Below are 14,528 nucleotides of genomic sequence, written 5' to 3' on the forward strand. Positions count from 1 at the left end.
GGCATAGTTCATAGCATGTTGTACAGCTAACACAATGTCTGTACATATCTCAATGTTTTAATTCAGCAGCCACTTTTCCCTTTGGAGAAAGTTGGGCAGTCTCTTTCCATTAAGATTGACAGCCTTAGAAACCCAATAGAGAGTCACAATGAGTGAATATTGACTTAAGGGCAGTGAGCTTGTCATAAGACTTGTTTCTCCTGGGAACATATATTTCCTCTTTCTAAAACCAAGAATGATTCTAATGGGGCAGAGTCATCCTAAAGGACCTATGCTATGAACCAGAGCATCCCTAATCTCAAATTTAAGAGTGATTTGTCATGAAGTATCTTTGCATAACTGAGATACTAGGTAATCCAGATGTAGAGCAGATGATTAATAAATTTTATTGAGAAATGAAATAAAATCTTATGTTTAGTTATACGTTTACTCCATGTTAGGCAATGTTGTTGTTCTCCTTCTTATTTTGTGTCATCAAGTCATTTGCAAATCATAGTGACGCTATATACAGAAGCTCTGAAGCCTTCCCTGTCCTGAGCTAGTCTCACTGATACTGATTTATCTATTACCCTAGTTACTGTATCAATCCATCTCATCCGAGGACTTCCTCTCTTGTGGTGTCCTTCCACCCTTCTGACCATGATGATCCTAGGATCAGTCCCTCCCGGCCACAAGCCCAAAGGATGTGAGACAAAGCTTTAAAATCCTAGCCTCCAAAGAGAAACTTGTTTTCACCCTCTCCAAGACAGAACTATTTGTTTTCTTGGTGGTCCATGGTATGTTTAAGACTCTTCTCCAGCTTTACAGTTCAAAAGCATCAATACTTCTGTCATTCTTAATCATTGTCCAGCTCTCTGATGCATAGCAAGTAATTGTGAAGACCATGGCCTGGATCAGGCACACCCTAGTTTCTAGACTGACATTGTTGCTTCTCAATACTTGGGAAAGGTCCTTGACAACAGATTTATATAAGAAAGTCTGTTTGTTGTTTTGTGGGTTTGGGTTTGGTTTGTTTGGTTTTTTTTTTTTGTTGTTGTTGTTGTTGTTTTAATTTCTGGATTGCTAGTGCTAAGAGTTTTGACTGTGGAGCCAAACAAGTTGTAACTGTTAACAATCTCATTTTCTTTTCCATTTGCCATGGTCCTACCAATTGGCCTAGTGGTGAGAATCTTTGTTTTCTTGATGTTGAGCTTCAATCCATATTGAAGATCAAAGTCCATGACCTTCTGCAGCAAGTACTTCAGGTCGTCCACAGGTTCAGCAAACAAGGTTGTGTCATCTGCATAATGTAGGTTGTTGATGCATCTTCCTTGAATCCACATTCCTCTTCATAGAGCCGAGCATCCCAGAGGATCTGTTCTGTGTATAGATTAAAAAGGTATGGAGAAAGGATGCATCCCTGGAGAACTTCCTTCATGATTTTGAACGATGCAGTGTTTCCTTGCCCTGTTCTGAGGACTAAATTCCTGGTCCAAGTATAGGTTTCATATAAGCATAATTAAGTGTTCTGGTATTCCCATTCTCCTAAAGGTCAGCCACAATTTGTTGTGATTCACACAGTCAAATGTTTTTACATAGTCAATGAAACACATATAGATATCTCTCTAGTACTCTATGCTTTCTACCAGGATCCACCTGGCATTGGAGATAATTTCTCTTCCCATGAGCTGTGGTGCTGGAGAAGAGGATTGAATGTACCATGGACCACCAAGAAAACAAACAGATTCATCCTAGAGAGGGTTAAACCAGGCTACTCCTTGGAGGTAAGAATTCTGGGGCTTCGTCTGACATACTTTGGACATGTTGTAAGAAGAAACAGGTCCTTGGAGAGGGACACCATGCTTGGTAGGGTAGAGGAACAGCGCAGGAGGGGAAGACCCTCCTATGAGGTGGATTGATTCAGTGACTGGGGTAATCAGGATGGGTGTGTCAGAGGCAATGCGATTGGCACAGGATAGAGCAGGATTTAGGGCTGCTGTATGTAGGGTCGCTATGAATCACAAACCACTCGACGGCACATAACAACAACAACAACATGGCTTCTTCTAAACCCAGCTTGTATTTCTGGTAGTTCTCTATCAACGTACTGTTCCAGTAATTTCTGGATAATCTTCAATAGAATTTTGCTTGCATATAATATTAATGATGTTGTTTAATAATTTCCACACTGTCAACTCACTTTTTTTGAAATTCCAATGAGTTGCCCAGGTAGTTGTCCTCCAGATTTCTTGGCACAATCCTTTCTAGGGTGTATCTTTTTTTTCTATTCTTTTTTTTTTTTTTTTTTTTTTTTACCCAGCGTCAATCCCCAAGGCGTTTTATTGGGAAGACTGGGATGAGGCAGAGGGGCTGTGCCTAGAAGAAGGTGTTGGGCCGCTTGGTGGTGAACCGTGGCTTGTGCTGGCGACGTAGGACCCAGTGGGGCAGTGGGAACTTGATCTTGGAGTCATGGAACTGCTTGACTGCAGGTCTGCGGCACTTGTTGGCTGCGATCTCCTCCTACTTCATGATCTGGATAGAGTGGGCCCTGGCACGATGCCGAGCGCCCATGTCGCGGTAGCACTGGGTGACACCTCCTGCGGTGGTCAGGTCCTGGTATTCTCGGTACATATTGTGGGTCCCACTGTGGGAGTCGTAGCGCAGCCAGATGCCAAATTTCTTCACACGCAAGGGGGACTTCTCGAACACTTGTCCACAGTATACAATTTCCCCAGAAGACTTCTTCATCTTCTTCAGCTGTGACACAAAGTACCAGAAGCGGGACTTGGCAATGACATGTTTGGGGGTGAAGATGCTCATGCGGTAAAGTGGCGGAGTCCGACACCTAGGGGTGGGCAGGCAGCGCCCCACCACCTTGTATTCACGAAGTGTTCCTGAAGCTTCCATAGCGATCTCTCGGCGCTCGCCACGACCTGCAAAAGGCTAGGGTGCATCTTTTTGTTGAAATACATCCATTGATATACCATTATTACTGGGGCTTTATTTTTTCCCAAGTCTTTCAGAGTAGCCTGTGCTTTCTCCTTCATCATCACTGCCTCTTGATCATACGTTGTTTCTTGAAATTACTCTGTGTCAGCCAATTCCTTTTGGTACAATGACTCTGTTTACTCTTTAGATCTTCTTTTAGTACTTCCTGGATCATTCCATATTCTCCCTGTAGCATCCTTAAGTATTGCAACTCATAGCTTTAATTTGCTCTTCAGTTCCTTCAGCTTAAGAAATCCTGGGCAAATTTGGCCCTTTTGAGGTTTGGACTTCAGTTCTTCGCTTATTTCATAATAAAACTTTGTGTTGTCTTTCTGCGCTGCCCTTTGAAATCTTCTATTTAGCTACTTAACTTCTTGATTTATTCCCTTTGCTTTGGCTTCTCAGCTTTCTTGTGCAATATTCAGAGTCTCTTCTGACACCATTTTTAGTATTTTTTTTCTTCTGTCTTTATAATGCATTTTTATATTCTTTGTGAATGATAGTCTTGATATCCTCCCATAATTTATCTGGTCTTCATTAGTGTTCAAGGCCTCAAACCTGTTTCTGAGTTGTTTTTTGTATTTAGGTGGGACAGACCCAAGGTCAAATTTTTATTTCTGTGGGTTTGATTTAACCTTCTTAAGCTTTAATTTGAACTTGCATGTTAGTAGTTGATGGTCTGTTCCACAATCAGCACCTGGCCTAGTTTTCATAGCTAATATTGAAGCTCCAACAATTCCTTCCACAGATATAATTGATCTGATGTCTATGCATACCATCAGGTAAAATCCATGTGTATAGCCTGCATTTATGCTCTTTATAAAAGGTATTTGCTATGAATAAATCATTTATTATGCTTATATCTATCATTTTATCCCTAGCCTCATTTCTGTCACCAAGTCTATATTTTCCAACTACTGATCCTTCTTCCTGGTTCCCAACTTTTGCATTCCAGATTAATAATGCATCTTAGTTGCATGTTCGATTGACATCTGGCTGCAAAAGTTTGTAGACTGCATCTATTTCCTCCTTTTTGGTTCCGGGTTTTGGTGTATAAATTTGAATGATAATTGGATTCACTCGACTTCCTTGTGTATGTATGAATATTATGCTATCACTCACAACATTATATTTCAAGATGGACCTAAAAACAACATTTTTAACTATGAAAGTGACCCAATTGTTTTCATCACCTTTTTATATCCAGTGTAGTAGATCATAAGATTGTCTGATTAAAAGATCCCATGTCAATCCATCTCATTTCACTAATACCTAATATGTCAATATTTATATGTTCCTTTTCTTTCTTAAAGATGTCCAGTATTCCTCCACTCATGCTTCTCACATTCCACCTTCCAATTACTAGTTTCTGCTTATACCTGTTCCTCTTTCTTTTTATTTTGAAATTTGAGGGCTCAGCCTCAATTACCTTATCTGTTATTCTACTTTTTGTGTGCTCTGTTGTACACAGGGTTTTTGAAGGCCTTTTATATTGTAGATTAAATCTTTAGCAAGCAACAGCAGCAATATGATTATTTGAGTCAATTAAGCAATATTTTGTAAAAATGGCATATAATGACGTCTACTAACATAGTTGTTGTTATATACCATTCCTACTCATAGCAACCCTATGTACAATGGCACTGAACTCTGGTCTAACCTTAGGCACTCTCACTGTCTCCAACACAGCTAATTCTCATTAACCTAGTTATTGTTCAACTCATCTCATCTGTGATCTTCCTGACCTCTACCATCCCTCCACTCTTCCAATTATGATGTCCTTCTCTAAGGACTGGTCTTTTCTGGCCACATGCTGAAAATATGTGAGAGAGAGCCTCAAAATCCTTGCCTCCACAATCTGGAGAGGACAAGATTGATTACTGGAACCTTTTAAAGATTAATACCCTGTGCTCATCAAAAACTTTTCCCAATAGAGTGCAAAGAAAACCTACTGACTGGGGAAAAATATTTGACAATACCATCTCAGATAAGGGTCTCCTAACAAAATTTTACAGATTACTGCAGGGCCTACAGAAGAAAAATATTGTTAACCCAATTACAAAATGCGCAAAAGACATAAAAAAGGCTCTTTTTCAGAGGAATACATTTGGATGGACAATGCACATATGAAGAAATGCTCAAAATCACAGGCAATACAATAAATGCAAATTAAAGTCACAATGAGACACCATCTCACTCCAGTATCAGTGGCATAGTTCATCAGGGCAGCAAACAGTAAATGTTGGAGAGGATGTAGAGATATGGGAACTCTGTAGGTGGGATTGTAAAATGGCGCAACCATTCTGGAAGACAGTTTGAGGTTTCCTTAAGAAGTTGAACATAGAAACTCTGTATGACCCAGCTATTCCACAACTATGAATATACCCCACGGAAATTAAAACTGAGACACAAATGGAATGCTTGTTCATAGCATCAATGGTCATAGCAATGTTATTCACCATCACAAGAACACAGAGACAAGCTAAATGTTCAGCCACAACTGTATGGATTGAGAAATTGTGGTACATTCACAATGGAATACTATGCAGGACTCTGGAGCAACAATTTCAAAAAGTACTATACAATTTGAGAGAGACTGGAGAGCATTAAGTTGGGTGAACTATCTCAGTATCATAAGGACAATACTGCATAAAGCCATTGTTGTAAAAAAGAGAAGAATAACTAGTAAAATATGTATGAGGACCCAAGGGAGGATGGGTGGGAGCAGAGAGGTGAGGATGAGCAGGCCAAAACTTCAGGGTTGCACAATTTGGTGAGTGGAAGGAGAAAATAAAGGAAATGGGAAAGATTCAGAGTGGGACCTCAAAAGACAGGATAATGATATACACAGTCCAATGGTGATTAATTTTATAAAACATAATGCATAGGAATCTATTGTATGAAACACGGTATGAATGAAGACTAGTGTGAAATATTATGTATATGAACTTTGCAAGCAAACCAATATAAAATGAAAATTAACAAATGTTTGCCTCCAAGGAGTCTCTTAACCCTCTCTAGAATAAACATGTTTGCCTTCTTGGCAGTCCATGGTATGTTCAAGACTCTTCTCCATGAACACAACTCAAAGGCATCAATTCTTCTTCTGTCAACTTTAGCCATTGCCTATCTCTCTGATACATAGCAAGTAATTCTGAAGATCATGGTCTGAATCAAGCATACTTATTCTCCAGACTGGCTCATTGCTCTTGATCACTTTGGAGAGGTCCCTTACAGCAGCCTTCTCCAGATCAATTAATCTTTTGATTTCCTGACTGCCGGTGCCAAGAGTTTTGATTGTGGAGCCATGCAAGCTAAAATTGTTAAGTCTCAATCTCTTCTCCATCTTCTCCATGGTGCTGTGAATTGGTCCAATGGCAAAAATCTTTGTCTTCTTGATGTTGAGCTTCCATCCATACTGAAGACTGCAGTCCTCAACCTTCCTCAGCAAACGCTTCAGGTCCTCTTTAGTTTCTAGTAAGGTCATATCATCTCTATAACATAGTTTTTTTATGAGCCTTCCTACAGTCCTGATGCCACATTCCTCCTCATAAAGTCCAGCCCCTGGAGCTTCTTACCACTAGGCCACCAGACCTCCCATTCTTTCACTAACACAAAGCTCCTTTATAACTGCGTTGTCAAAGATTTATTATTCAAAATGGCATTCTTCACCAATGATTAACAGTTTATTTTGTGCTGAAGTATTTATTGTATTAAGTAAAGAGAATTAGATTGAGATACAAGCCCAACCCTACTAGAAGCTTTATTTAAGCTTGTGGTGTTATTGTTCAAAATGGCTTCCCTAGCCTTTTTCTGACTTTGACACATGAATGGGCAAAAATATGTAAATAGGATAGGACATGTTTCTCTATCCACAAGGGGATTGGGTAACCTGACCATTAAATCGAGTTGATCAACAAGTGCAAGGGGAGAATCTAGCCATCAGCAAAGGAGAAGCAGCCATGCAGAGTTTGTCCTTTGGGGGCAGGGATTCTTATGCCAGATAGACTTAGAACAGCAGCAGCATCCATGGTTGAAGCAGAGGACCAGAGAACAAACTTGAGATGGAGCTGACCTTGGAATTATTAAGGGCCTTTGCCCAAATTTGTTGGACAACTGCGGTGGACAGGGTTGAGGAGAAACATTCTTGAAAGGATTGAAAACTCTGGAATACTAGCCTAAAACCACAAGGCTCAAGGCTCAGATCCTGAGAGCACATTTTAGAAGATTTTCTGAGTGAGTGATTATATCTTTCGTCAACCTGAATTACATATAGCCTGTTGACTTCCTCATATGGCCTGTGTGGTCTATGAGCTATTGCACCAGACTTCAGATCCATAATAGCATTAGGATTGCTGTTGGGATGAGTAGAAAGAGGTGGTGCAGCATGGGAGACATGTCTGACCTGGTTTTGTGTTGTGACTGTTTTTCCCATTTGTGAAGTTTGTATAGGTCAGATAAAACTGTTCCCTCTCTCTCTTTTTGGGATACCTACTTTCTAGCTACACTGCAATTGGCAGTTTACAACAACCAGTCTCTGTAAAAGCTACTTACGTACCTACTTACAGTCATATGAGCCATTTCTTTGTTTGGTCTGATTCTCTGCAAGACCTTCCAGCAAACACTGAATCCAAGGAACACAGAGAAGTGAGGGAATTGAATGAAGGAGTGACTGTAATCTTTACAGATTCCTAATCTATAGTCTTTATGGAACAGGTCAGTAGTCTTTTTCAATGCTAAACATCTTTTTATTCGTTTACTACTTGCGCCAAGGGTACTAATTGTGGATCTAAGCAAGATCAAATTGTTGCCAATTTCAATCTTTTCTCCATCTATCATATGTTGCCTAATGGTCCAGTGGTGCGGACTTTTGTCTTCTTGATGTTGGGATATAATCTATATTGAAGCATGTAGTCTTCGATGTCTTGCAGCAAATGTTTGAGTTCTCCTCATTTTCAGCAAACAAGATTGTCTGGCATAAGGCAGGTTGTTGATGAGTCTTCCCCCTTTACTAATGCCATTTTTCTAAATAGAGTCCAACTACTCAAATGATTTGCTCAACATGCAGATTGAATAGGTATAAAGAGAAGATACAATGCTGACACACATTCTTCCTAATTTTAAACCATGCAGTATTTACTTACTTTGTTCACACAACTATGTAATCTAAGTATAAGTTTCATATCAGCACAATTAAGTATAGTAGGATTCCTATTCTTTTCAATGTTAGCCACAGTGAAATGCCTTTGCACAATCAATAAAACACAAATAGATGCTCTTCTGTTATTCTCTGCTTTCTGCCAACATCTATCTGACACCAGCAATAATATCCCTGTTGCCACAGCCTCTTCTAAACCCAGTTTGAACTTTTGGAAGTTCTCCATTAATGTACTGTTCTCACCGTCTTTGGATGATTTCAGCAAAATTTTACTTTTGTGTGATATTAACGATATAGTGTGAAAATTTCCAAATTCTGTTGGATCACCTTTTTTGGAACTGGGGACAAATATGGAGCTTTTCCAGTAAGCTGTCCTGGTAACTGTCTTCCAAATTTGCTGCCACAAACTGGTGAGCATGTTTAGGCTGCGTTTGTTATTTGAAGCATGACAACTGGTATCCTACTGATTCCTGGGGTCTTATTTTTGTTGAGGCCTTCTGTGCTGCTTAGCCTTCTTCCTTCATTATCATTGTTTCTTAATCTTATGCTACTTCCTGAGCTATTCACATATCGTCCAATTATTTTTGATACAGTGACTCTAAGTATTCCTTCCAGTCTAGGAAACTCAGTAGTAAAGTTCTACTCTCTCATAGACTTTTTCTGTAATTCATTATTGAATCATAGCAACACATGAATTCTAAAACTCTGCTTGAACTTCTAGCAGTTCCCTATCTATTTACTGTTCCATAAAGATTGCACACTATAACCCATAAATACTGCTGACTAGTAAATTTGATGGTACAATTCTAGTCTCTAATCTATTGTCTCTGAAAGTCATGATTGAAATAATGGCATACAACAGCATGGAAAAAAACCGAAAAATCAGGTGGCAAAAAATAAATCAAAGCAAACTTAGATTCAGAATGTGTCAGAGTAGAATTTTCTCCACTCATTTTTCAATGACTAATTTATCTGACACAGATCACTAGGTCTTTCTTTTAAAGCCCCTCTGGGTAAATTAAAACTAAAAATCTTTAAGTTAGCTGATGAACATTTAACTATTAGCAGTATCTACAAAAGTAAAATAGTTTATTAGGTACAGTAAAATAAGTTTTCTTTGGACTTGCTGTGTTTGAAGTAATCTGGAAGTCATCAGTTTGTGATGAAACTCAAAGTTAAGAAACTTTATGAGACCATTAAACAAGTAGATCCAACGGAGAACAACTCCAAGACCAAACTCTGAAGAACAGTTCAGAAGTTAGAATTTAGAGTTTAGCTGATGAGGAGAAGGCAAAACCAAAGATTGGTATTAGTCAGCCAGTGAATATCCTGTAAACCAGAGGTGGATATTACTGAACCAGAAGACAGAAATTATCAACATCATTAAGGCTATTGAGAAAGCTAGTAAAATGAGTACAGAAAATTGACTATTGGGTTTATTAAAATGAGTGAAGTCAGTGAAACTGTTAGAAGCAATTGCTATCCATGACACCTGTCCTTTGCTGGTTTTTGTTTCTAAAAAAAATGAAGATTTTTTAAAGTTGAACAACAAACTTGTCTAAAGGCTTTGAAACTTTTGCTTAGCAATTAGATAAAATTAAAATATGAAAACGTTAGAGCAAAATTGTTACTGTTTTTGTTAGGTGTTATTGAATTGGCCCTTGACTCATGTTGTTAGGTGCCATCGAGTCAAATATGACTCATAGTGATCTTACAGACAGCCTCCCCTGTTCTATTCTGTGCCATTGTCACAATGTCTGACACACTCACACCCTATTGCCACAGTCACCATGTCAACCCATCTAGTCGAGTGTTTTCTTCCCTTTTGCCGTCCCTGCACCTTCCAAAGAACAATGTTTTTTCCAAAGAGTTGCCTTTCAGAACAATACGTCCAAAGTATGTGAGACAAAACTTTATAATCTTTGCCTTCAAGGAGCACTTTGATTGCACCTTCTCCAAGACATACTTGTTTGTTCTTTTGGCAGTTCATAGGATATTCAGCATTCTTATCCAACAGCATAGTTCAAAAACATCAGTTCTTCTGTCATCCTTGTCACCAAGCTCTCAACAACATATTTACTATTGTTGTTATATGCCATTGAGTCACCTGCAACTCACAGAGACCACATGTACAACAGCCCTAAACCCTGCTCTATTATGTGCCAATCTCACTGTCTCTGACAAACCTACCCCTATTACCCCAGACACTGAATCAATCCACCTCATAGAGGATCTTCTTTCCTGTGCTGTCCCTTCACCCTCCCAAGCTTGACAGCCCTTTCCAGGGACTGGTCCCTCCTTACAACATGTCCAAAGTATGTCAGACAAAATTCAGAATCCTTGCCTCCAAGGAGCAGCCTGATTTCACCTTCTCTAGGGTGAACCTGTTTGTTTTCTTAGCAGTACATAGTATATTCAATACTCTTCTCCTAGACCACAGCACAAAGATATCAATTCTTCTTCTATCATCCCTAGTCATTTTCCAGCTCTTTAATGCATAACAAGTGATTACAAAGACTGTGGCCTCTATCAGGTGCACCTTAGTATCCAGAGTGACTTCATTGCTCTTCAGTACTTTGGGGAGGTCTCTAACAGCAGAGTTTCCCATTGCAATACACCTTTTAACTTCCTGGTTACTGGTGCCAAGAGTGTTGATTGTGGAGCCAAGCAAACTAAAGCTGTTAACAATTTCAATCTCTTCATCATCTATCATGATGCTGCCAACTGGCCCAGTGGTGAGAATCTTTGTTTTCTTGATATTGAGCCTCAATCCATACTTAAGGCTGCAATCTTTGACCTTCTGCAGCAAGCTCTTCAGAGCCTCCTCAGTTTCAGCAAGCAGGGCTGTACTATCATCATAATGCAGATTGTTGATGAATCTTCCTCCAGTCCTGATGTTACATTTCTCCTCATACAGTCGAGCCTTCCGGATAATCTGTTCTGCACATAGAATGAAAAGCTATGGAGATAGGACATATCCCTGGTGTATACCCTTCCAAATTTTGAACCATGCCGTGTTTCCTTGCTCTGTTCTGATGACGCCTAGCAAGTGACTAAAAAGACCATGGTCTATTAGTCCACAAACTTACATTATTGCTCCTCAATAATTTGGAGAGATCTCTGACTACAGACTTTCCCAATACAATATATCTCCTGATCTCCTGATTGTTGGTATCTGTGTGGATCTAGGTAAGATGAAGTCATTGACAGTCTCAATCTTTTCTCTACTATGATGTTACCTGTTGGTTCAAGGTAAAGATCTTTGTTTTCTCAAAATTGAGATGCGAGTCATATTCAAGGCTGGAGTGTTCAGCCTTTTGCTACAAATGCTACAAGTTCTCCTCACTTTTAGCAAGTAAGATTTTGTCATCTGTATAAGGAAGGTCTTTGAGTCTTCCTCCAATCCTGATGACATGGTTTTTCTTCATACTGTCCAGCCTCTAGAATAATTTGCTCAGCATACAGATTGAATAGGTATGGGAAAAGGATACAACCCTAATGCACACGTTTCCTGATTTTAAGTTATGCCTTTTTCCTTTACTCTATTTCCACAGTAGCCTCTTGGTCTAGGGATAGGTTTCTCGACTCATAGTGACTCCCTTATACAGCAGAATGAAACATTGCCCAATTCTTTATCATCCTTATAATCACGGCTATTCTTGAACTCATTGTTGTAGTCATTGTCAATCCATTTTGTAGAAGGCTTTCCTTTGCTCATTAACTCCCTACTTTGCCACCTATGATGTATTTCTTCAGAGACTAGCTCCTGCTGCTTGCTCAAACTATGTGTAATGTTTTAGTCTTTCTCCACTGAGAATAATGGGGGTTTTCCATAAAATTGTTTATTTTAATTGTCATTTTAACAAAAGTTTACAGAAGTTAGATTTTCATTCATTCGTTGTTGCACATTTTACCCCTTATTGGTTTTGTGCATATACTTTTAACTACCATGTAGAAATTTCCTTCTATTCCTATTTTACTGAGGGTCTTAATCAGGTGGGAGTGTTGGGTTTTGGCAATGGTCTTTTGTGTATTAATTGATAGGATCTGTGGTTCTTGTTCTTTGTTTTGTTAATGTGATGAATTACATTGATAGTTTTTCTTATGTTGAGCCATTCTTACATACCTGCTATAACTAATTCTTTTTTTTTTTTAACGTACCATTGGTCAGGATTATGGTATGGATTTTTGCATCTGTAGTCATGAGATATATTGGTCTGTAGTTTTCTTTTTTTCTTATAATGTCTTTACCTGGTTTGGATATTAGAGTTATACTTACTTCATATAATAACTCTATGAGTGTTCTTTCTTTGTCTATTTTGTGAAATAATTTAAGGAAAAAATTGGAGATAGATCTTCTCTGAATGTTTGGTAAAATTCAGCCATGAAGTCATTTGTGCCAAGACTTTCTTTTGGAGGGGAAGCAGGTCTTTTATGACTAAAATTCAGTACAATGATTTATTGACTTCCATGATTCTTTATTATGGACTCAAGTAAAATGAAATCCTTGTTATCTATAATAACAGAGGGTTATCCACGTAAACTTGACTTTATATTTTGGATTTTCATCACTAAATTCATGGAAGTATTTTAAACATTTTGCATTATTTGAGGAACTGTCCTTCAGTCTGAAATACAAACAGTGAAAAACACATCGAAACCCGGGAGCAAAGGAGATACTTTTATTTATTTAAGTGTTGTTCTTGTTGTTATGTGTCATCGAGTCGCTTGCGACTCATAGCGGCCCTATGTACATGAGCCCTAAAATGCCTTTCTATCCTGTGCCAACCTCACCATCTCAGACACACTCATTCCCACCACTCCACTCACAGAATCGATTCATCTCATTGAGGGTCTTCCTCTCCTGCGCCGTCCCTCCATTCTCCTAAACATGATATCCCTCTCCAAGGACCAGTCCCTCCTTGCAACATGCCCAAAGTATGTCAGAGGAAGCTTCAGAATCCTTGACTCCAAGGAGCATTCCAGCTTCACTCTCTCCAGGACAAACCTGTTTGTTCTCTTAGCAGTCCATGGTATTCAACACTCTTCTCTATTACCACAGCTCAAAGGCATCAATTCTCTTCCTCTCATCCCTATTGACTGTCCAGCTCTCTGATGCACAGCATGTAATTGCAAAGACTATAGCCTGGATCAGGAGCACCTTTGTCTCCAGCCTGATGTCGTTGCTCTTCAGTATATATTCAGTATATTATAGCTAATGTTAGATGGATCTTGGCAGAAAGCAGAGAATACCAGAAAAATGTCTATCTGTGCTTCATCGACTATGCAAAAGCTTTTGACTGTGTGGATCACAACAAGCTATGGCTGACTCTGAGAAGAATGGGAATCGCAGAACATTTGATTGTGCTAATGTGAAACCTATACTTGGACCAAGAGGCAGTCGTCAAAACAAAGCAGGGAGACACTGGATGGTTCAAAATCAAGAAGGGGGTTCATCAGGGATGTATTTTGTCTCCATACCTTTTCAATCTGTATGCAGAACAGATCATCTGAGACACTGGACTGCATGAGGAATGTGGCATCAGTATTGGTGGAAGAATCATCAACAACCTACTTTATGTAGACGACACAACCCTGCTTGCTGAAATTGAAGAGGACATGAAGCACTTGCTGCAAAAGGTCAAGGACTGCAGTCTTCAATATGGATTGAAGCTCAATATCAATAAAACAAAGATTCTCACCACTGGGCCAATTGGCAGCATCAGTATGGATGGTGAAGAGATTGAGATAGTTAACAGTTTTTGTTTACTTAGTTCCACAGTCAACACTCTTGGTAACAGCAGTCAGGAAATCAGGGGATGAATTGCATTGGGAAAGTCAGCTGTGAGGGACCTCTCAGGAGTATTTAAGTGTATTTTAAAAATAAAATTAAAAAGAAATGCTTAAAACCTTTTTCTTGGTGATAATTATTTAGACTTAAAGCATATTTTCTAGTAAACCAGTCATTTTCAACTAGAATTTAAGAGTTTTTAAATCAGGTATTGTAAAGAAATTTTTTATAAGTATACATATAAAGACATCAGAAAGGAGTCATTTAAGTTGACCTCAGTGTTTTATATTCCTCTAATCTAAGAAAAATTATTATAGCTGCTAAACCAACTAGGTATGACTTTCTTTATATGACCGTATGTAAATATCAGTTTAATATATTAATGATATTGTTTGATAGTTTCCACATTCAGATGAAACACCTTTCTTGGGAATGCAAATAAATATGGACCTTTTCCAACCAAATGGCCAGACAAGTGTTCTCCAAATTTCCTAGCACAAACTGGTGAGCACACCAAAGTTGCATCTTTTAATTGAAAGAAGTCAATTGATATCACATAGAATCCTGGGGCCTTATTTTTTGCAAATGCCTTCAATGCAATTTACACTTCCT

General features: G+C 38.8%; 1 pseudogene; it reads right to left on the reverse strand.

The window, feature by feature from the left end:
- Positions 1-2,355: 2,355 nt before the first annotated feature.
- Positions 2,356-2,886, reverse strand: LOC102851610 (annotated as a pseudogene).
- Between the last annotated feature and the right edge of the window lie 11,642 nt (positions 2,887-14,528).

The sequence above is a fragment of the Elephantulus edwardii genome, unplaced genomic scaffold (genome assembly GCF_000299155.1).
Source record: "Elephantulus edwardii isolate Elephantulus edwardi_28Jun2011 unplaced genomic scaffold, EleEdw1.0 scaffold00012, whole genome shotgun sequence".
Classification (NCBI taxonomy): Eukaryota; Metazoa; Chordata; class Mammalia; order Macroscelidea; family Macroscelididae; genus Elephantulus; species Elephantulus edwardii.